Source organism: Syngnathus leptorhynchus, chromosome 10 (genome assembly GCF_054491065.1).
Source record: "Syngnathus leptorhynchus isolate UIUO chromosome 10, UIUO_Slep, whole genome shotgun sequence".
NCBI classification, from domain to species: Eukaryota; Metazoa; Chordata; class Actinopteri; order Syngnathiformes; family Syngnathidae; genus Syngnathus; species Syngnathus leptorhynchus.
The window spans coordinates 5,387,965-5,411,422 of record NC_141204.1 but is presented as its reverse complement, the minus strand read 5'-3'; the positions used below and the strand labels follow the sequence as shown (position 1 = coordinate 5,411,422).

Genomic DNA, 23,458 nt, shown 5'->3' with positions numbered 1-23,458 from the left:
TAATGTTGGTAATGCACATATATAAACATGTGGCGCTTAGCTGTGCACTCAAATTCTTTTTCTTCCAAGCCCCCTCCTCCTGACTTTCCTCAACATTCAGTTCCACTGACTCAACCTTGGCTGTCCTCTGCATCAAACACCTTTCAGTGAATGCCACGGAGAAGGAACACAGAAAGAAACTGCACATCTAGGTTTTCAATAATTATTTATCAGCGGAGGACTGTTTTCAAAAACAAGACAAATGTGTGTAGAATATAGATGTATATTGTAACTAATGCAATGAATCATTGGGTGTAAAGTACCAGGAGAACACAACGATCGACTATTTGACTATTATTTGCAATTTACACAGAAGCCAGTTTGGTGTGTTGATTGTGCATTTATAAAGGTCAAACTCTCTTTTGAATTTACCTTAGTAGTTAAATTACAAGCGCTATAGAAGAGAATTTCATATCTGTTTTACGGAACGAGCATATGTCAATGTGAGTTTTTTATCCAAAAGCCTTTCAATTTAGAACAAGTGCACACGATGGTCTGAAGCGCCTGCCAACAAACATAGGTCACTTATCCTTCAAATAATAACGGCTGGGCGTTATCTAATCTCGGCCTGATTTCCATTTCGGGGATTTAAAGCGAGTGAATGAGATGTATTTTTTTTTTAAGAGGGGATAGGCGTCATGAAGGGGGACTAATCTGCCAGCCACACATGCTAGCCTTTTACTCAGCTCCGACTCACGCGAGATGAGCGGAATCAAAAGCAACTCCGGCAATGACTCCCAAGGCCCTCACTTTGCCAGATGGGTCCACAACTTTATCTCCAAAGCACCATTCCGGCGGTGTTGTCGACTGGTTGGATAGGACAAAACTCAAACTGCGCTGGTCCTTGTGGATAATCTGCACGCCATGTTTTTTTCCAATTTTTTTGTAATTCTGCAAATAGTAGCTAACCCTCAAAGTCAAGCACCTCAGGCAGGGCTGGATACAAACAAAAAGAGAATAAACTTCTACTCCTACTCAATAAATTACTGTACTATTAGTCATTTCTTTGCAGAGGATAAAGAATTTAAAAAAATAATTCTGCCTGATTTTGAGGAACTGGTCACCAGCCAGCCAATCACAGGGCTTATTATTGTTAATCGACCAAACGGAAAAAACTTTAAGTGTATCACATTACAGGTTGACTTTCTCAGAGCAGGAAAGCAAATTTCATCCGTTTTGATTGATTGACGTGCCAAGCGAGGTGCTGCACGGTAGCTGCGTGTCGTACAAGTTGGAGTGGATTGGATGGTAGCCGCGTTCGGAGAGCAGGGTGACTCATTTCTCAAACAGCGGCGCACGTTACAACAGCGTTTAATAATGACCAGCTCGACATGTTAGACTGGTCCGTGGCGGAGTAGCAGTCGTTTCACTTCATGTGTGACGCCACTCGGCCGACCATTGTTTGTGTTTGGATAAGCGACGAACAGCGGCGGTGCAGTGGGTTTTGTCTTTAAAAAAAAAAAAAAAAAAACATGCTTTTAAATATTTTATTGTGTTTTGGCCCAATAACAATAAGATTTTTTTTAATGTATTTCCCTCTCTTCTCATAGTCCAATTAGGTAAACAGCAATTTCTTCCTACTAATTTTGTTGAAATGTCACCTTCACTTAATGTTTGTTAGAACATACTGATTATAGCATTTAATATTATTAAAAAAATATATGTTTACCAATAAAGTCCTTGCCAAGAACAGATGCGTCCCCCACGCCATCTGTACTAGAGTAAATAAATGCCGCTGGCCACTACTTGCAGAAATACGGTATATTCCAATGTTTTTAATCTAATTTTACACCACGGAGCACTATGTGACTCTGGTTCTGTGAAAGGTGCTAATTTATTTACATAAGCGTATCCAATATTTTACCAGGACATTGCAAAATACGGGTTTTGCAATTTCAGCGGGTGTAGCTGTTTGTGGCAGACCCCAGAGTGAACAATAGCTTCCATTTAATGAATTCTGATGAACTCTGACATGAAAAAGTAACTTGTGAACAGGATCAATATCCAGCTATTAATCTCTCAAGGAGCAATGTAAATTGCCAAAGCTGGCAGGGGCCAAGCATGTCGAACGGCACTAAACAGCCACAATCGACACCCTTTTTATTCGTGCGGTCATAGCGTTTGTCAATAATGTCGTGGCCACAGGCATAGAAATCCAGTTTAACTGTCAAAGTCACCCCACCACCACCACTCCCCCCCTCCCGTCATTTCACTCAAAAGATCAAGTGCACGTCGCTGACAAACAGCTCAACTTAACTGACTTTCCACTTTTCTCTCTGCACCTGTGAGGCCCCCCAAAAAAGAGGGAGGGGCGTTGAGATGGGACACAGCCAACCAGCACAAAATGACAGATGTCGCATGCAGAAGCCAAAAAAACAAACCCCCCAAAAAAAAGCTCCGAATTGACTTTTTGTTTGGGTGCAGCACTCAGACCAAAACAAAGACCTCAGCCACCACGCTTTCAACTATGGGCTGCTACTTTTGGTGACCCCCACGCTTGGAGGCTCAGATCAAATCGGGGGGACGCTGCGCGACAGATGTCTGCCCCGTCGCTCGGTTCCAGGCGTGCTGCTGGCACACATACCGAAGAGCCGAGGAAAAAGTAAAGAGATGATGAGGATGGGAGAGGAAAACCGAATCCACTGTGTTATTAATATTGCTAAGTGCAGCAGGCACAAACTGAATATAGCACATTGCTATCATTTCTAAAGACAAAAGGCCGATAAAAATGAAGCCCTTTCTAGTGCATAACCTCCGCGCAAAAACAATTCTCCACATCCCACTTCCGCTTTGAGGAACCGCACGCCAAAACAGAGCGGCGGCAAGAGCGACGGAGGCGGCTAATTATAGCCTCGCAGCAGGATGGCCAGAAACAAACTTGATTATCATCATCATCGTCAAGACGGCACAAAGGAAACCTGCCGCCTGGCCCCTTTTCCGTCACAATCCAATAGAGAGGCTTTTAGCCTTCGTAATGATTTACAAAGTGACACGCCAAACAGATTTACTGTGACAGTCTGAAAGGGACCAGCAGGGACGCCATTACTGATCACGTGACCAGACCTTTTGGCCCCTTGGATACCTCTCCCGTCACCCCCCCACCCCTCTGTGCTTTTGCAGAAGGAGCCCGGCCGGCTAAAGAGAGGCAGGCAGCCAGCCTATTCAAGCAGACCCCTCCTTCCTGGCTCAACACGACCCCCCTCCCCAGACGACCCCCACCCCTCTATCCAAAACGACAAGGAAAAGCACGCTTAGAAGTTAGTTAAAGCGACAGCCACCTCTGATAAGCGACTGGTCACGGACAACTTGTGCTACAGAGTAAATGGAGATACGTTTGTACAATTCCGACACCATTATCCGGGGTTTATCACACTTAGTGAAGCATGAGTGTGTTGGGGAGGGGGGGAGGGGTAAGTGGTGGGGATTTGCAGTGTGTAGCGGCAGCTGAGCTACACTTAACTAAACACTAGTGCAAACAAATGAAGCAATCCTGCACCCACCTTTTTCATTTCTGTACTGTATATATACATGGCATAAAGATGAGCGCGTGTTCAGGTTTCAATGGGCCACCCCCCCAATCTATATTCACAGGGACAATATCCTCTCTGATGTCCTGAGTGGCAGGATTTACATTTGACTTTCATTTCCCTCAAATATGGAGCACATTTATGTTGGAGGAGCACCGGTCCCTACGGATTCATTTCGCCCGCCCGCTCTCATCGTTTTTATCGCCTTGTTCTCTCTCTGCCGGTCTTTTAGAAAGGTGAGAGAAAAAAAAAACACCTTGGCTGTTCCGCCGCCACTGAAAACAGAGGCGCCCCCCGAAAAACCATCAGAGCTGACGGTGGAGGGATGTGAGCGGAGCGCAGAACCCTCGGGCTAAAACTGGCTTCAGTTCCCCCCCTCCCACTAAAAACAAAGAAATTCCAGAGAAAATCAGGGCAGGACCTTACCCTGCCTCCCCCCACCTTCGCTTCACACACTAGCCGCTTTTAACACTGGCAAAGCAGCCGCAAAAGACTTGAATTTTGAAGCCTGCCAGCGGATCATTAGATCTGTGATGACGGTATCTGGTGCGAGGTGAGTAACACTTGTCGGGCTGTGACAATTGCTTTCAACGCAACAAGGCAAGAGAAGTGAGCGTTAAGTGTTAAACTTCACACCTATGCCGGCCCCGCCTCTGACACAATTTTGGTACGAGATGGGAATTTTGATACTAGCTGCGAAAGCTAGCGTTTGTAGACAGCGCAACTCACAGATCCTGCAAAACAGTCACACAAAAGCACAGAGTGGAGAGATGAAATTGACAAGGCAATTTTCCACATTCTGAGGGAGTATAATTGTCTGATTGGTTGTATAAAAAGCAAGAGTGGTTAAATGTCTTCTCTTAAAGCGCCGATTCAGCAATTGTGCCGAATCACAACATAGGTGGTATTCCCCTTTCACAATGACAATCAAAGTCGGTCTTCCCTGTGCTGCTGTTTTGTGTCAACAGCACACATAGGGGGGGTGAAAAAAGTGCCATGCAGGCACAAGGTCTCGCTTTGTTATAAGGCAAAAGTGTGATAGAGTCCGGGACTTCTGGAAATTCTTCAGGCGTCATACATCAGCCAATGAGATGCTTTTGTAATACCTTCATTCACAGTGATGTGTCATCTAGGGAGACATGGTTATGCAGACATAGCAGTGAGGAGAGGATGGATGGATGGGGGGGGTGAGGCGGGGGCACACCGTCTGCAGCCCAAATGCATATTTCAGAGGTGTCTGTGGCAGACATATAGACACCGAGAGGAATCTGTTCAAGCCTTACTCAGCTACACCTACTTACAGAACATTGCCAAGAGATGTTCCAGGTCATGCTGTGGTCACCGACCCCACATCCACTCTACACCCCCCCTTCCCTATTAACCCCTCAAAGTACACAAGTCAGATTGAGGGAAACGTGTGATGTCTACACGTGTCTTTCAATAGTGTCAACACATGACATTTAGATTGCCTCCGGGGCAAATAAGCGAAAGTTGTGGCCGTGAAAAAGCAATATGGATGAAATGTGATGAATGTATGAGATGCAGCTAATTTATTTCATCTGGATTAATGGCAGAGAACTAGCAGAGCTCGGGGGGGTTGCATGGGGGCACTGCCACCCCTGAATTATGGTTGGGCCCATTGGATGCCAGGGCAAATAATCAGACATTTGGTTATTTTCCAGGATTTCTTTTTCTCTAGATTGAAGATGCATTTTGTTTTTAATAGAAGCATATTGTCTGGATGAGTTAAGTGCTTGCAAATGATATTTTTCAAAATTGCCTTCAGTGTTGCAAATTTTAGCGACACAGTCAATACGTGTGCTATGAAAAATGCTTCTAGGCCATAAATTCATACGAGTAAATCAACACCAGCAAAAAGGGGAGTAATTGAGTGTGTCTTTTCGTGCCATCGGTAACCTCAAAAGTGGTTCGGCTAAAGCATTCAAAGCTGCATTGATTCCTTTTCCTACCGCATACATTTGTGCACGGTCACCCAATACCCTTTCAAATCATAAAACACAGGGAGCCTTTTGTCGATAATGTTTTGCCGGGTAATTAGTGAGCCGACGCGGACAATAATGAACATTGTTTGGGAGGCCGATCGCTGGCGGTGCATCGGCGCTCTCTCTACGGACCACACGTGATTAGCCGGTTCTCATTACGGATGTGATAAACGACGACTTCCGTCGTGGCTTTGGTTCATCGGGAGGACATGTTTCCGTAGGAGGGGATTTACCAGAAAATGGCGGGATACACGCCTAACGATTGAATCGTATATTGGAAATGTCGTCGAGTGTAATAGAGTGGACTTTGAAATCAAAATCTGTTGCTGCTTTACTTATGTCGTTGTCTCACTATCCTTTTCCTTTTTTCCTAGTTGCTGTCTCCACACTGCAGTTTAAAACATGCCTCCTTTATCTGAGCTGCCCAGACGGGAGAATGAAAGGGATGTCGGTCCTTAGAACCCTGAGAAAGCGCTTTGGCTCTCGCGCCAGTGTCAAAACGGAGGGGAGGGCACAGAGCGGGCAAATACAAACACATGGCACGCACTAATGGAGTTTTCTGTCACTAGTTATATATTTCAAAGAGTTCTCAGCATGATCTAGTTAAGATGCACGCCACTCTGAACTACAACCGCTAACAAATATTTAAAGTCAGTGCTATTTGCTCAGCGTCACTTAAAAGCGGGTAGAGTGCTATATTTAGTCAACTACAAATGTCTGGAGGCATCTAATAGGAGGGGAACTTTATTTACATCATGTATAGATTATTATTATTAGTGTGAAGGCGAAGGCCTTCACACTATTGTTATTCTACTTTATTTTTCTTCTTATTATTATTAAACAATTTATTCCTCCCACTTTTTTGACACCTAACTACTCCCACATGCTTTAACCGATTCACTCCATTCCAACTTTCACACGTTCCAAAAATTCACGGCATGACTGCTAGTATTTTATTTGTTCATAACATTTACCGTTTTTGCATAATTAGCAAATTTGTGCCTTAAAATCCCCCATTCATTCTTAATGGCACATTAGACACGAGCGACGTTCAGGAGTGAGTTCAAATTTTGACATCTGACAACTTTTTTCATGATTTCTTTCCTTAACTCGTTTATTTAACTCTTTTATTTTTTATTTATTTATTTTCCATTCATTCATTTAGTTATTCATTTAATTTTAAGTTAAAAACATCATTTTACCGTTTTAACGGCATTTACCGTTTTTATTTCTTGTTTAATATCACCATTCCACCGCAGCAACACTAAGCCGCTGTTTAGCTCAGTAAGAAGACAATGATCCTAAGAACACGAGCCACGTCCGCGAGCGAGTTCGAGTCCCGGTTGGGCATAATTTTTTTATTCATTAATTCTTCATTCATTCAATTTTAACACATTTTAACAATTATTTTCATCATTCATTTAGTTTTTCATTTAATTTTAAGTTAAAAACATCATTTTACCGTTTTAACGGCATGTACCATTTTTATTTCTCGTTTAATATCATCATTCCACCACAGCAACACTGAGCCGCTGTTTAGCTCAGTAAGAAGAGACTGGAATTTGAAGCACGAGCGCTGTTCCCGTGCGAGTTCGAATCCGGCTTGACCAATATTTTTTTTTCATTCATTCAATTTTAACACATCACTTTAATAATTATTTTCATCATCATCATTAATTTAACATTTTTATTTTATTTAATCATCAATTTACCAATTTTATGTCATTTAATCATCATTTCGAGTCCCACAATAGTGTGAAGTGCCTTCGCCTTCACACGCAATTTCTCCAGAAATTGCCAATTCTAGTTATTATTATTATTATTGACTTAGCACGTCAATTGTGGAAAGCATCAATTCCTTACAAAAACGCAACATAACAGTTCAGAATCTATCCAACGTCTTAATAAAATCCTTACTCACGAGAGTTGAGATTTATTTAATGTGTCTACAGATTTTTGCTAGTTTATGTTGGCTAAAACAACCTTAGCTCTGATCAACCAATCAGAGACAGAAACATGTTGACATCATCAAAGGCCAGTGCTCTCTCACAGGGCATGAGAATTAATTTGAAATATGATGGGTCCAAGAAACTGTTCTCATATAGTTGACGTTACAACTGGTTCTAAAGGATAATAGTGACATGGCAACATATACAAGCTGATTGGACAAAAAAAAAAAAAAAAAAAAGACACTGAAGCTATGAAACAAAGACAGTAGACTCTTGGGATTATATCTATACAATTTTAAGGAACAAATATTAAACCTCAGGTTTTAAATGTAGGTTAATGGGATTATACTGCTATTCACATAAATATTGCCAACATAAACATCTTGCAAGTCTACTGGAGCCCTAACATCTCACTTGCTTTGGTGTTGCTGTTTTGGCTAGCAAAAGAATAGAAGTGAGATCACTATCCAATTTAGCAACTTTTTTGTTGAATTGACAGACGATATGGATAATGGACGACTATTGGTGCAAAGTATGTCATGAATGAAAAAAGTACCATTTAGTCCGAGGCACCTCAACCAACGAGTGTTCAATACGGAGTATGTTTCTGCTTCACCACAATGCGGGAGCAGCTATTGCATGACTCCCCGTCGGCAAAGAATAAATGCTGTCCTTTTACATTAGTAAATCCTGTTTAATTTTCCTTGTCATAAAACAACTAAGTATGCATCCCTGGAGGCGATGTTGGACACGCCTTCAGAGAATCTTCGCCATCACTCGGCTGCTCCCACGCAAACCTCAGCCACCGAACCAGCAGCTCTGCATGCGCACAGACAGCGGAGTGTTTTAGAAAGCCCAATCAGATCACAAATGCGTCATGCTCTCTTGATAAACGACACTGACAAAAAAAAAAGAGTTTAGCTCTTTAAAATCATAATAAAAAGCAGCTTTTTCTGTTCCTTAAATTTTCTTTCTTGGATGTGTCAACCCTGGCCTGCTTTTGCACACCCACTCGGCTCCTCTTGCAAATCTCTTTGTCAACAATTTGATTGGCTCAGCGGTGTCAAGCTCACAAAGGACACAATTGGTCTGTTGGTTCTCTGTGCATATATTTACTAGCATAAAATAGTACATTTCTTCTTTTAAGTCTGCCTCGCAAGCACTTAATAGGATTTCCGGGAATCTGACTGGCTGACTCGTGCCGTGTTTTGTTTTTCTAAAACATTTTTAAGCTACTTTGCTAACGAAAATGTTTCATCAATATTAGCTTTTGTTATATCGTTAGCTTTCGTTAGTTATTATAACCTTGCCTACAAAACTGCTTGCTCTACTAGCAAACTCTTTCATAAAGAAGTTAACTAGATGAGTTGTGTCACTTTAGAGAAGTTCCAAATCTGTGCATTTTGTTTGTGCATGCATTTACTACAGGGGAAAAACCTTAACACACCCCCACTTGTTCAGCTTGCAAAAAAAAAAAAAATTTGGACAACTTGATTTGTTGAAAAGAGCTAAATGAGTAAGCGTTGCAAGTGTGCGCGTTTGGTCTGCTATTTTGCTGAAAGGTTTTCAGAAAAGTAAATCCCAAGGAAATTGCATAGTCCAAATCCAAAGGGGAGCTCATCTTTCAAAACCTATCTGCACTATTCCACACAATGAATTTTGAAGCGTTCTCCTATGAACTCACCCTTGTAATTTGCTTTATAGACTAGACCGTTTGCAGTCCCACTTGGCACCAACTCAAGCTCCAGGTAAGCGTTAAAAAAGCAAGTCCCAGCAAAGTCCCGGGAGGCTGCCCGGCAAACGGACCCACGTGGGGACGCCATGAGAGGTGTGAGAAGCTTTTCCGGGCACGCCGCGGCATCAGAAGGGGCAAGGCAAACACAGCCGACCGCCGGCTGAAACAGTAAACCTACTGACCCAGCGTGAAGAGGCGACTAATTAGTGACTGTACTTACAAAGAGAGCAGAAGGGGGGTGGGGGGCAACGGGAAAGGAGGGAGGCTGGAAAGCGCAGTTGGAGGATGAGAACAATGAGTTTGTTTAGCTTAAACAGGATTTACGAGCCCAAACAGACACACGCCACTCGCTCAGACACATACTATCTCTTCTCTCCAACGCAGTTGAGGATTTCATCGGCGGCGATGGAACGAAAGCGAGAGCCTAATCGCTTATGATGGTGCGAAGTACTGCGTCCAGGAGGAAAGACAGAAGGAACATTTTGTACCCACGACTCCCGCTTTGTTCCCGGTGAGGCCCGGCTTGTCATTTACGATTTGAGGGCCTCGGACGGGAACAGGATGCGGTGGTCATTGTGTCGTCCCGTGCACTAGTTTCTCAAAGAACATCGAATCAAACATGCATGAGATGGTGACAGGGTGGGCGAGCAACTTCGCTCGGCACTCCGTCTCAGAAAAAGCACTTAAGATGACTGTGTATGTGTGTGCGTCCCCTGAGCCACCTCCCACCCAATGTTGGGGGAAGTCAAGGGTGAAGGGAGAAGGTGGATGCGAGTTGACGCTTCGCCTGTTTTCCACATATCAGACATCAGGAACACACGTAGAAGAGAAGAAACGTCACAAATGTAAGAAGCACTGCAGTCTTTCAAGCTCTGACACAACTGAGAGTCTTCAATGAACTAAGCATGAATATTTTGGAGGAAGCTGGCAAATTAGGAGAAAACCTCAAAATCTCCTGAACTTGCCAAGCATGGGGAGAACTCCTCACAAGGAAGGCAGACGTGACCGACGTGAACTATAAAAGTCATAAAAAAAGAAAAAGCTGACAGCCATAGAGGGTCACTGAATATAAAATCTACGATTTAGCACTTAAGCAGAGAATGTGCGGCGTTTGAGCTTACTGTAAGTTATGAGCTTGTATAAAAATGAAGAGCACCCAAATGGCGCCAACAGCTGACAAAGACGATGTTCATCCCATTACTTGCGGTGCGATCACATTCCATACGGCGGACGCTCGTGTTATAGCATGTGAGACATGAGAAGAAATGTTGTTTCATCCCTGAGACTACACACACACACAGAATGTGTTGCGTGTCATGTTAAAAGGGGCGGAATTGTAACTTCTGTCCACATTTGTCTCGTTTCACCAAGTAGCGTTTTCATTTACAGCGTTATCCTTTATCCCACAATTACTTCGAAAGTGGCTCGACTGTAAAGTGCAGGGCTAGAATTACAACAACCTTTACGAAAAACTAATGCGTCTGACACAGAGGGCACAACCTCAGCTTGCGCTTAACCTTTCTGTTGAAAACGTCCCTTTCAGCCCTCAGTCCGACAAACGAAATCTTGAAACTGCTCCGAGGCGACGCGTGTTTTACAGTAGACTGAAAAGCAAGGATGAAAAGTACCGCAAGACAGGTTCCCTGGCACACGAGTGGGAGGGGCTTGATCGAGAAGGGGGGGGGGGGGGGGGGGAATCTGACAGAAGTCTGACGCCAAAAATCGAGAACTCGTGTCAAGTGAAGACGAGTATTTCCCAGCAATGCAGCGGGAGCAGTTAGCTGAAATGTCAAGCCTGTCAAAACATTGATTAGCTTTTGCCAGGTCTTAAACAATTAGCCGACTCGCACGCAACAACATGTACTCCGCTGCTGAGCAACATCAAGCTAGTGAACCATTAAAACAACCTGCTTTAAAAACAAAAAAGACAGCATAGACCAGCATGATTTTGTTGTTTCCATGTTTGTCTTGCTGCCGTTTTTGTTTTCATTTTAGCAGGTAAGACGTTAGAAATTATGCTAGCTAACATTAGCATGCTTATTTTTCTCTTTCATGAGGTGTGAATACTCCAACTCATCATGACAATTTGCTGAAAGATCCTCTTGAGTGGTCCCTTGGATAATTTAAAAATTTTAAATATAAACTATACTATATAAAAAAAATTTTCTTTACAAGAAAATGTGGGTTCCCATAAAACCATAAAATCTTTTACACATGCAATGAGAAATATTTCATGGAAGTACATGAAGAGGACATATTTTGCATGTATGTCCATATTTTAAAGTGGCAAGTAGTCCTAAGTGGCTCCCCAGTAACACCGAGGAAAAATGATGGCCGCCTCCAGCATTTAAGTCACCCATCCCTGTCGTAAGCCAAGTGTGGCAAAAACTGAGCGTGCCTTGCTGCGCCACGCGACAACGTTATTTTTACACCGCTGTGGAAACCAGGAGTAGTGACCTTGTAATTTCATAATTACAGCAAATATTTGAAAAGTCTATGAAAGACAGTAAACGTCTGGACCGTCATAAACCCGGGACCCCCTGTAGTCAGGTTTCATTATTTCCTACATTACAAACTTCTTTTTAGAGAAGAATTGGCGCTCCCTCAGCGGTCGTACACGCATTAGCACTCGGCACCGTTTTTAAACAGACTTAGAAGACATGCAAAATGTGATCTAGTGGGAGTGTCGTGAAGCATTTTGCCTGCTCAGTGAATCAGGCACTCTTGTGTCTTGCCTCACAGCCTGGCTGGCTGGCTGTAGAGAGGCCCCAGGAGGGACAACAGAAGGAAAGCAAACGCACACATAAACACGCGGACTTCCAAGTTTCAAACAGTTGCAGATGGCTTTAATTCTTTGCCCTCTTTCCCGCGTGATTTATCAGGTAACCTGCAAGCGTGCAGCCTCTCCGTGACTTAGCGGCACTTTAGCGGGAAATGAAAAGACAAATCAAGTAACCCCCTCCCTTCAAAAAAAAGTGCTCATTAACGTGCTGCGGCTGACAAGTGTTGCTGCTGGAACGAATTCATTACATCATCAATTACTAACACCGGAGGGTGCACCCCTACCCCCCCCCCCCCCGCTCCCCGTTTCCTTTCCCTCCAAAAAGCTGTTTACTCTCACTCCAAGATGCAGACATTAGACCCCCGCAATCCAGCGCAACATTGCTGCAACGTCAAACCTGAAAACAGTTGCACTTGTTGTGCTTTGGTTTTGACACGCTGCCAGAAAAGGTGTTTTATCGAGGACGCCGTGTTCTAATCGCACGCCAAGGTTCTTTCTGACCCCGTTAAGATGTCCTCGAAAGAGGAATGAATAAATGGGCTTCGGTCTCCCCCTCGCCCCCCCCTTTTGTCGGGGAGCCCCCCCATGCACTCTGGGCCCGCGCTCTTCCCCGGCTGGCCTCACTTCCAGACGGAGGAATTTAATGGGGAGGATCCTACAGACTTAAAGCAGGGGGACTCTAATAGCTTGGACAAATGCGCCTCGCCTCTGCCGCTAGTTCAGTAATTCTGTGTCAAGGCGTCCAGGTGTTTCTCCACATGTGCACTGACTTGTTGTGCAAAGAGATTACACTCACACCTGTGCATTGTGTCATTTCCATTATTATTAGCGCTGCCAAGGAGATCATGTTTTCATCACCGTTTGTTTATTTGTTACCATGATAGAGCTTTGAAAAAAAATACTTAAAGGATTTTGACAAAACTTGGCAGAGGGGTGGGGCATTGGCCAAGGAAGAATCCACTGATTCTTGCTGTAGCTTTGCATGAAGGGAACAAATAGTCCTTCATTTCTCAGTTAACTAAAGCATGGATTGTAATAACAACAAACAAAATGCATTTTTTCCATCTTATTTTTAGACTGCTTGAACTTTATCCAGACAAAGCTGATCAACTCAAGTCGTCGGTGGACCAGAATGCTAGAAATCTCCCAAAACCATCGATACCATCCCAAAATGTTGAGGTTTTTATCGTTTAATCAGAATGGCATTGATGTGTTTTTAGAATATGACATATTTGTCACATGCATTTCATTGGAAACAGCTTCACCGTTAGTACTTAAAAGAACTATTTTCATTAGAACGCAACTTTATGACCACAAGTTGCTGAAGCTTCAGACAAAATAAATATATATTTTTAAATGTTGCAAGACCCCCCTCTAAAATTGAAACAAGGACCACACCAACCACACAAAGTTGAGAACCACCACGTAAAATGTCATTTTATTCTTAGTAGTGTATAACAATTTACATTATCTAGCTATCCACAAAGGTGTTCAATGGTCCCATTAAAAATCCACAGATAAAATATCACAGACTGTTGTTAATACAAAACGTATACCTATTTCACCATTTATCTTTGCCTCGTTGGAGATCCCATTAAAAATCCACACTACCCTTAAGTGTCACACTTGGCCAATAGTATCTATGAAAGTGTTCAAGGTGGTGGTGCTTGTTACGATGATCTAACCTTGGAGAGGTGCCATGAAAGGTCTATCGTTGGTGCACCCTCAAGGTGACAAATGACACTGATGCTGCATTATTATTGTGCAAGGCACAGCAACAACCACCCCGTTGTTAATTGCATTACAACAAGTAGAAGGGGTATCAACATCAGCTTTGTGTGACACACATTATGGCTTTACTAGCATCAACCCAGAGTCATCAGCCGCCGGTCGCTCGGCGGGGCCGGCTGGATGCACACAGGCGAGGCGCTCAGCGGTGCCGCGACGTGGGAGCCAGGCAGCCGGCGTATAAGGCGCATGCAAAGCGGCCACTCCGCAGATGTCAAAACGTGACACGGCAGACCAACAATAACAAGCCGACTCGCTCGCTTCCCGTTTCCCATATGAAGCACCAGCCAGCAGCGGCGAGGAACCAGCAGCCAAGCCAGCCTGCCCTGCCTCCGACGCGACTTCAGCCGCTTAAAGGTTCCGAGGAGGTCAAGCCTATTGTTAGCAGGTACTACCCGGCCAGCGTGAACGTGCAAGCCGCGCTACAAGCTCCGGAACACGGCGCCAAACTTACTTGCAGCTTCGGGGTTCCGAGAAGCGAGTCCTCGTTCCTCCGCGACGCTGAAATAAAAAGCCTCCGTGTGTGTGTGCGTGGTTGTCTCTCCCTCTCTCAAGCTGCTCCTCCGAGCCCACGGTGCAACTGAGTGACTGAATCAACTACCGTGGAGCACGGCAAGTTGAAGTGTCAGATTACACGGGGCTATTCGGTTACCACCGCCGAGGAGAGGACCGGGCACCGCGGCGAGGAGGAAAATGTGAGGCGGACTTCCCCCTTCCACACCCCCACATCAGCACGAGGAGGAGTCTGTCTGTCTGTCTGTCTGCCTGCCTTGTCGAGCCGGTGGACGGCAGCCTCTACCGGGGAGTAGGAGTGGGCTTCCCGGAGAGACAAATGCAACACAATAGCGTCACGTTTTGTCATTTTCAAGGATCCACCCTTTTGAATGGAACTAAATTCATAATCGGAAGTGGAAATTAAACTATATTTAATGTTCATAACTGCATGTATTGTACTAGAACTAGATATTTCATACTGACTTTTCATTTTATTACGTCATAACAATGGGCACCATAATAAACGAGTGGTTAGACTTGCCTCATGTCAATGAATATTTAAATATTTGTGCTATGCATTGGCGGACAAGGAGTCAGGAATGCATTATTCATAAATATAAGTCACTTTCCAAAAAGTCAAATCTTAGGACCTGGCAAGTAAAACCAGTTTCACTTGACAGGCGAAACCAAGTTTTCCGCTGCAGTGGTAGTCTTGTCTGACCATTATTGCGTCACATTTTGCATATAGTAGAACATGATTTGCACTGTCATGAAAAACACATCCGACATGACGCCTTTAACAAAGGCCAATCTAAAAAAAAAGACAACACAGGTAATGGTCCATTTTGATTGACACTGTCATTAGATTATTATTGTGGAATGCGGTGGTGTAGAAATACACTTCATCATTCTGACAGCTAGTTTCTAGTATTGTGGGTGTTTGACTACATGGAAAATGCGCAAAATGCAATCACGCACTGCAACTAACAACAACAAAAAAGGATCAACATTGAGCAAAGGAGTCATGATTGCTCGAGTGAATAAGCAACGAATGGCGTTTAAAGGCATACTGTTATTGTTTGTCGTGACACTAATGAAAGTAATTATGCATTAGGACTAATTATAATTGCCTCTCTGTCATATGTCATCGTAGTTACTGTTATAATCCACGCATTCATTTTCCATAGTGCTTCAAAAATAATGAAGCCAGGCTATGTGTTCTGTTGCATGTCAAGCGCAGGGCACAAAAAGACAAACAATCATTTGCATTTCTACTCACCCCATGGATGATTTTGAACTTCATGTAATCTAACAGGCATGTTTTTCTGAATGTGGAAGGAAACCGGAGTAATGGGAGTTTATAGATTATTGTAACCATTACAATAGATGTTAGTGAGAAATGAAATCCATTTGGCTAAATGCAGTATTTGTACACTGTAACTACTGTTGCACTGTGTCTATAGTATATACAACTGGTATGTAATTTATGTGGGTGAATTTTTGTCATGTGAAAAATATTGTGCAAGAATTAAGGGTTGCGCTGATCTTTGAAAAAAAATGGAATCGCTTGAATATGTGGTGAAATGTCCCCAATAATTTGGGAATTCCAGGAATGTGGTTAACAGTTCCTGAGAAGTCAAGCCATAAGTGGAAAGATGAGCTATATTTGGAATTTGTCTTCATTTGTGTTGCTGTTTCTTTTTATAGAATTTGTGGAATTGTTGTGGAATTTGGGAAATGTGTCAAATAGTTCACATGCTTTCTTGGATGAGGTGAATAATTTGAAGTTGTGAATTTCAACAGAGTAAAAGAGCAAGAATTAAATTAGTTTGAATATTTTTCAATTTTATTGCGCCTCCGTGTGAGCGTCTTGTCTAGTTTGCACGCCGGCTCCGGCAGATCACAAAAATCCGGTTCCGTGTTTTGCGAGCGTCCGGTCTCGCGGTGGAAGCCTCGGAATAACAAAGACGTGTTTGAGAGCAGCGGCAGGCTGGGCCGAACGGTGACGTCAAGGAACAATGTTCTATCCTCGCGATGCGCGCGGCACACGCACGGCGCACGCACGCTACCCACGCACACCAGCTCGTTCCTCTCTCTCCCTTTTCTCTCTCTCTCTTTCTCTCTCTCTTCCGCGTCTGGCAAGGCTGGAAGTGGCCAGAGGGAGGGCCGCTGTGCATCAGATAGAGAAAATGTCTCACTCTGCATGCTGAGCCTGCACACACCATTGCTTCATGGTGTCGTGCAGACAGGAATACATAAAAAGGTGGCACATTATAGCCACTAAAAAAAATAAGAAGGGATGGTTAACACAACTATGATAGCCAAGCAAAACTAGGTTATTCTCTGCCATTTGGTTTAAATTGGTTTCAGCACATCTGCCTCACAGTCAAAAGGTTCTGGGTTCGAATCTCAGCTCTGGGTTTTCACAGTGCTTTAGTGATTCATATATTCCGGAAAATATCACTAGGTGTAAACTTGAGTATGAATGATTGGGGCGACGGCAAATATTCAGGAAGCATTTACATTATGAAAGATGGAAAAACAGATCTGTACAGCTTGGTCACATGATAGAAACATCTTAACAATGATTCAATCAACAAATCGATGTTTTTTTGGTGCGTAAAAGTACAACGTACAAAGTACATTTTAAACGAATTGAAAGATCAGATCCAGGTCGCAGGTCAAACTGTCATCAACAACGGCCGGGCGGGTTACTCTAATCTCTGAGGGGAAGGAAGTGGCTGCTATCCTTGTCGCTTCCTGCCTGCGGGCCTCCTGACTGATGCAGCTTGGGCATGTGCCTTCGTCAAGCAGTGTGTGTGTGAGTGGGGTGGGGTCGTCGCTTGGGGGGTGCGCTGTGAGCGGAGGGGGGGGGGGAACGTCTCTATCACGATGTCTCAAGGACGACCCGGCCCCCTGGTCGGAGCAGCTCTGATGGGGACAAATGCGACCGGTGACATCAATGGCATACAGCAGTGACTCATTTTTATTTCAGAGAAGGTGGGCCCCAAACTGGGATGGAGATTGGGTAAGCGGTCAATGTCACCATGCTCTGACAGTGAACTCCCTATCAAATTGTTTTTTTTCTTTTTTTACAATCTAGAAACACCTCATCGAGAAGACCAATGACTTTGTTTTGTCATAATACCGGCAAGGTGATACACGCGCAACACATCGGCAAACAGTCAGTCTCATCTGCATCCGATGACTCGAAAGCAATTCATTAAAACGACTACACCCCGAAGGCTTGAGGATTAAAAGCAGACCTATCAATTGTTGTCTTTTGTCATTTACGTTTAATTTCGATCATAATATCATCTGTTCTAGCTCATCCATCAAGTTTTTGTCTGACACCGTCGCCAGTTGTTAAGGCCTGTTAGGGGTTGTCAGCCAGTCCACTCCTTCGCCGCTGACATTTTGCGGTTCAAAGAATGCCTTGTTGTCACATGTCCTCGCTTTCACGGCAAAGCGTGCTCCCCTCGGCCTCTCCAAAATAATGTGTCCAGATGGCTGCCAACAAGATGGATGGATTATAGGTGGGGTGACTCCGGCTCGACTTGGCGCTGTGTATAATTTCTTACGAGCTGTATTTCAAAGGGCAGAGTGAATGAATCCAGGGGGGAACAAAGGGAACTCTCCGTCTGGCATGCGCCATGACAAGGTTAATTCATATTGCATTGTGTTGTGGGAAAAGATCCAATTACCGTAAGAAAACACATTCAAGTTTAGAACACTGGGGCGTTTATTTCTCTTGGTCACCTTAAGGCCGGTTTTTATCCAGAGCTACGGGTCACTTTATTTCAGTGCCCAAACAATCTGACAACTTCTTGGCACCTCTGAGTTTTGGCGCCACAATTGGTATACTACCAGAACCTCAGATTAGAATAATTCTGGCTCACAGGAGAGCATTGCTATTGGCGATTGTAGGACAACTGGTCCTCAGACAGCTGGGCCTCAAAAGTGGATATATGGCTAGGACAACTGGTCCTCAAGGACCACACTAGGAGGTCAACCTAGCCTCGGGTAGGATCTAAAGAAAATCTGTAATTAACCCTAACCCGAAGGTCTTAACATTAAACAATACTGCTCGATGGAAACGATGCTTTATCGGGGGGGAGTCAGACTCTCATAAGTGCTGACATCAGCTTCAGTGTTCACACCGAGCTGTGATGCTTGTTCTGGGGTGCCACCCTGCTGTCACTAGCAAGCTGCTGAAAACGCTCAGCCCGAGAAGTAATAAACAAGTTAGACTGACTGACTGACTGTCATGTCTTTCACACCGGAGCGAGAGGATGGACACACATTTTTCACTGGTGTGCTTAAATGGGTTTTCCAGCTCCGGTCAATGACTCAGACACGCTTAATGTTGGATTTTAAACAGGGCCAGCACTGGTGTAGAATTGTGACTGTTGAGACTAAAACAACCCAGCAAACCCAAGAGAGGAATTATATTTGTTACAACGACTACATTTACAGAAGGTGGATATTTGGGTTAAGGCTATAGTTCTGTTGTGTATGGTATATTTGAATGCATTGAAAATGTATTTTCCATCCCTTCCCGTGACTGATACTATTGAACAATGAGTTCCTTCTGCAGTGGCAGCTCTCTGTGGACTGTGTCATGTGCTAAGAGATGTCGGAACAAAAATGCCACCACCAGCGAATAGCTGAATATTTTTTGGGGTTATTTAGAGGCACTTGAAATGGTGGCCAATCGTATTTAACATTAAGTTTGTAGTATGTTATTGGTAATTTTGAGAACTATCACATCTCCCGTTGTAAGCAGGTGTGCACACTTTTGGAACTACGTTATTTCATATTGTGTTTATTTTTACTTCTCGGGAAAATGTTTCAATTTTTAATTGACCTAATTTTCTGTATCACACAAATATGTCATCTGGACAAGGGTGTGTAGGCTTTTTATATCCACCACATTGACACTGTACTAAAATAAATAATTACATGAGACGGCTGGCAAGCAAACAACCTCGAACACTGAAAAAAATGTACTCGTGATGAAAACAACTCCAACACATATTTTCAGTGTAGACCCGTTTAACAGATTGCCATCATTATCCTTCCGCTTGTTTGACTACTTGTATTATTTAAAAATCATTTCAACCTAAGCCTCGAACCGCCAACGCAACGCAACCGCAAAATCAATAGTCTATTCAAAACGTTTACAGGTGGGTTGAACATGTGCGACATTCAATGTCATAGTGAGATTTTTGGGTGAGAAACTAAAGCAAGCTATTGAGCCAGCCAAAGGAGCCATGTCACCAAGTACGGAGGACAAGCCAATACGGGGGGGGCAATAAATGGATCAACCCCCGCAGAGGGAAGCCAGATGACCACGATTTTAAAATGGGACCAGTTTGCTCCAGCACGGCATTGATTGTTTCGGGCGGCGAGAAGTACAAAGTGAGTCGAGGAGACAGATAAGCAGCGTGAAACACACAGAGTGGCCTTTTCTAGAGCCGCTCTCGATCACACCCTCAGTTCGTGCTTGTTTGTTTGTTTCCTGTGCGTGTGGACCGGGAAGGCAGACAGGCAGGGGCCCCGTGCCGACGGGCCCGACCGGCTGCGGGGAGCGCAGAGGTAATCAATGCGTGCTCACAATAGAGCCCCGGCATCCAGAGAGCTAACAGCTCCCTCAGGCCAGGGCAGCGAGGTGGAGGAGTGGGGGGGGGTGGCAGAAGGAGACAGGATTGGATGTTAGGAAGGCAGGGGATGCCGGAGGGAGGCGGGCGAGGAGATTTGGCTCCCTCACACATGGGTGTTGTTTCTGGTAGCCGTGCACAAAAGGAGTGTTCCTTTAAGGCTGCGATGGCTGGCTAAAGCGATTTGAGGTCCACAATTCACTCCCATCTCAAGTGGGACTCTTCATTTAGCGTAAATGAAGTGTGGTGGGCCGATGCTTTGGGGGGCTGTTGGGGAATAGCTGCTGCCATGAGGCTATTTTCAGCCGCCTTCCTCCTCATCTGCCGCTTTAGCGCATTTGCATGTTTTCAACCACTGTTTTTTTTTGCATTATTACGCAATGCAGTATGTGACCTTGGGTAGAACATGTGCCAGAGGGACACTGTGAGAGCTGAGTAAATGTGTGACCACTTCAACCTCTGTGTCATCCTTGACTGCACAACGACCAAGCTCACTTGTCACAGAGCAGCTCTCAGGAGGATGCGGAACATTAGAAGCGCAGTTATACGGCGTGTCGGCTTTGTTGCGGTGCACGGTGCTTAACAAATGGATGAGACCACCAACCAATGGAAGGTTCGTGCCACAGCTGCCCATAATTTAACAGCAGTGCTCATTTTTGTAATGTTAATACACCAATACGTGGAAGCTCTTTAACAAAAATAATATACTAAATAATGCACAATATGCGTATTAAAAATATCGATTTTTTCCAAACAAATATATTCATATATATTTTTTTTTCCAAAACATATTCAAGTCTCCCCCTTGATGGTGTGCCTTGAGATTTCGACAAAAAGTGACGCAATAAACATGTCAGTTGCTGCTGCTTTAAAAAGGTTGCACCACCGTAGTGCAAAAAAATGAGCAGTTTTGAAATAAGCATAAAAAGCACCATCGACATGGACAGTGCTTGACTCACTGTAAAGAAAAACAGGCTTGCAGACAAGCCACCTATAAGCGAGAGCCTATTTCTCAGGATGACATTAATATAATAGCGTGGGTGCCCAAAACAACTTTGTATTGATTGGCATCGGCTTTTAACCAGTCGATGGCTGCACTCTAACTTAGACTGCTTTGGCGTGGCTCTGTTTTCCAGCAAGGATTTGCAGCATATTAAAACGCTGTCTCGCTTTGCTGCCGTTTGAGTAATGTGTCCGCATTGTTGTTGTTTTTTTCTTTTCATTTCTCTGTCAGATGAAGATGTAGTAAATATTAAACGAATCAATAAATCTGTGCATTTCTCATTTTAAGTCAGACGTAATTATCTTCGATGGTTGTGTCACAACCTCGTCAAAGGTCGTGGATGTTACCGCGTGTGTTGTATGGTGCTTTTATGCATGCCTCACTGACTCATGCTCCCCTGCTAGCCCTTTTGCTGCTCTACGTACTGGATATTGTGACTCACCCTGAAACCATTTAGTGTTTGCTGATCCTGGAGTGAGTTCATGAAAACGAGACACGGCGCTTAGGATTTTGCGGCAATGTAGGTTTGAGTAAGGGAGCAGGTATTATGTTAACTTAGCTTGGAATGTGATGTGATCGCTTCAAACTTGTGCAAAAGATGTTTTTGTTTTTCCTCATTTAAGCTTCGTAATGGAAACTTCGTCATTGCCTTGAATAACTCACTTATCGTCATTATTAATATATATATATATATATATATATATATATATAAAATTTGCTGCTGCTCTTTTGGTTAGCAACAGCATTCAAATGGACACAGCAGTTAACTACTGAATTGTGTGCGAACAAAGTGACTACGAACTGAGATATTTACAGTTACAACCCTTTGTTCCTTATGGAGAAAGGGAGGTGTCTATTTGAGAGAGTCCTTCATTTGTTTTAAGCAGAGCGAGGCCACTTTTTGGGGAAATTTCCCATTGGACAAAATTGTTTCCTTTGAGGTTGCACTGTACTTTAAACACAAATGTTCAAACACAATTTGTGAGTTCTCAAAAGTGCTTTTTGTCCTTCAAACAGCTTCAGTGGCAGTGTGATTTTGCGAGCAGATGTTGGCTGAGAGCCATCGCTCTGGCTTCCACATTAAAGCCTGGCACAAAAAATGCACTCATATATATATATATATATATATATATATATATATATATATATATATATATATATATATATATATATATATATATATATATATATATATTTACCTGTATGTATATTATAAATATAAAAAATGTGTTTGAGGAATACATGCACACACATACACAGTACAAACAGTTCCCCACTAGCGTTCTTCATGCTTTTGAACACTGGGTAAAAGACGTATTTACATTGCTGGCCATGCAAAAGATCACTTGAATTCAGTCTGAGACGCATACGGACAAATAGTAAATCTCCATTTGTTGGATGTCTCGAAAAGATTATCCTAAGTGATTATCTTGTGGTGTATACAGAACCCCAGATCTGACATGAAAAAATAAAATGAAATTGTAGCTATAATAAAAACATAACTGCACATAAACAGCTAATTTGTAGTGACAAATATTTAAATGTGACCACAAAACAGGTAGAACATGCAAATGAAATACTAATTTGTGAATTTAATATCGTTGCCATTAACATCTTGGGACATCTGGGGATACAGAACAAGCACGGCTTCACCATTAACTACAAAACGGGATGTCCTGTCAACATTAGATAATGTAAATTTAGTATCACTTATGAAAATCTTGGTTTTGTCTCTGTTTAATTTCAGAAAATTATATGTGAACCAGGAGTTAACGTCTGATAAGTAGAACGTGAGGGAAGAGTGTGGAAGTGAGACATTGGGTTTACTGGAGAGGGTGTCATCCATGAAGCAATGGAAGAAAATATCAAAATCACGGAAAATAATACCAAGAGGGAGGAGGTGAATGATGAACAGTAGGGGCCTCAGGACAGAGCCCTGGGGCACACCCAAAGTCACGGGGCAAGGAACGGATGAGACGGACTTTAACTGGAGATGTTTTGATCAAGAAAGTGGGGCCTAGTTTATGCTGTTTACACATTGCAGACACAAGTCCATAAATTATAATGAAGTCTGGCTTGATAATAGCAATAAGAACACTCGATATGAATTTCTGAAGGTGATTTTCAAAATCGGTATGAGTGTGCACAGCTTCATCAACCAAATCATCGCCTGAAGCCTACTTTGGAGCCTGACACGTCCCAAATCTGTGTGATTTAGTAGATTAACAGTGACTAATCGTACAAGCAGCCACTCCTTGGCCTCTCCAAAGAGCTCTTCAGCCACCTCTCAAATGTCTCCAGAGGAAAAGTGCTTTGTGTCTCGCAGTCCAGCTCGGGGCTGCCGGGCCTCGGGAGGAGGTATTGAATCTCCTCCAGAGAAAATAAATAACGCCCTTGTCTGCGAGTGACCGGCGCTCGCTCCCAGACTTTTAAGGCGGCTCGTGTTACCGCGGCCTCTGACAGGAGTAGACAGGTTA

At 43.5% G+C, this 23,458-nt stretch overlaps 1 protein-coding gene across 3 annotated transcripts in view; it reads right to left on the bottom strand.

Moving 5' to 3' along the window:
* Positions 1 to 23,458, bottom strand: part of zmiz1a (zinc finger, MIZ-type containing 1a) — a 111,164-nt gene that overhangs the window by 72,135 nt on the left and 15,571 nt on the right. For 2 of the 3 annotated variants that reach the window (XM_085921599.1, XM_085921602.1), the window contains exon 4: positions 14,278 to 14,639. The exons of the other annotated variant lie outside the window; for it this stretch is intronic. The gene's annotated coding sequence lies outside the window, so the exon portion shown is untranslated. The remainder of the gene's footprint in view (positions 1 to 14,277; positions 14,640 to 23,458) is intronic. 3 annotated transcript variants of the gene reach the window in all.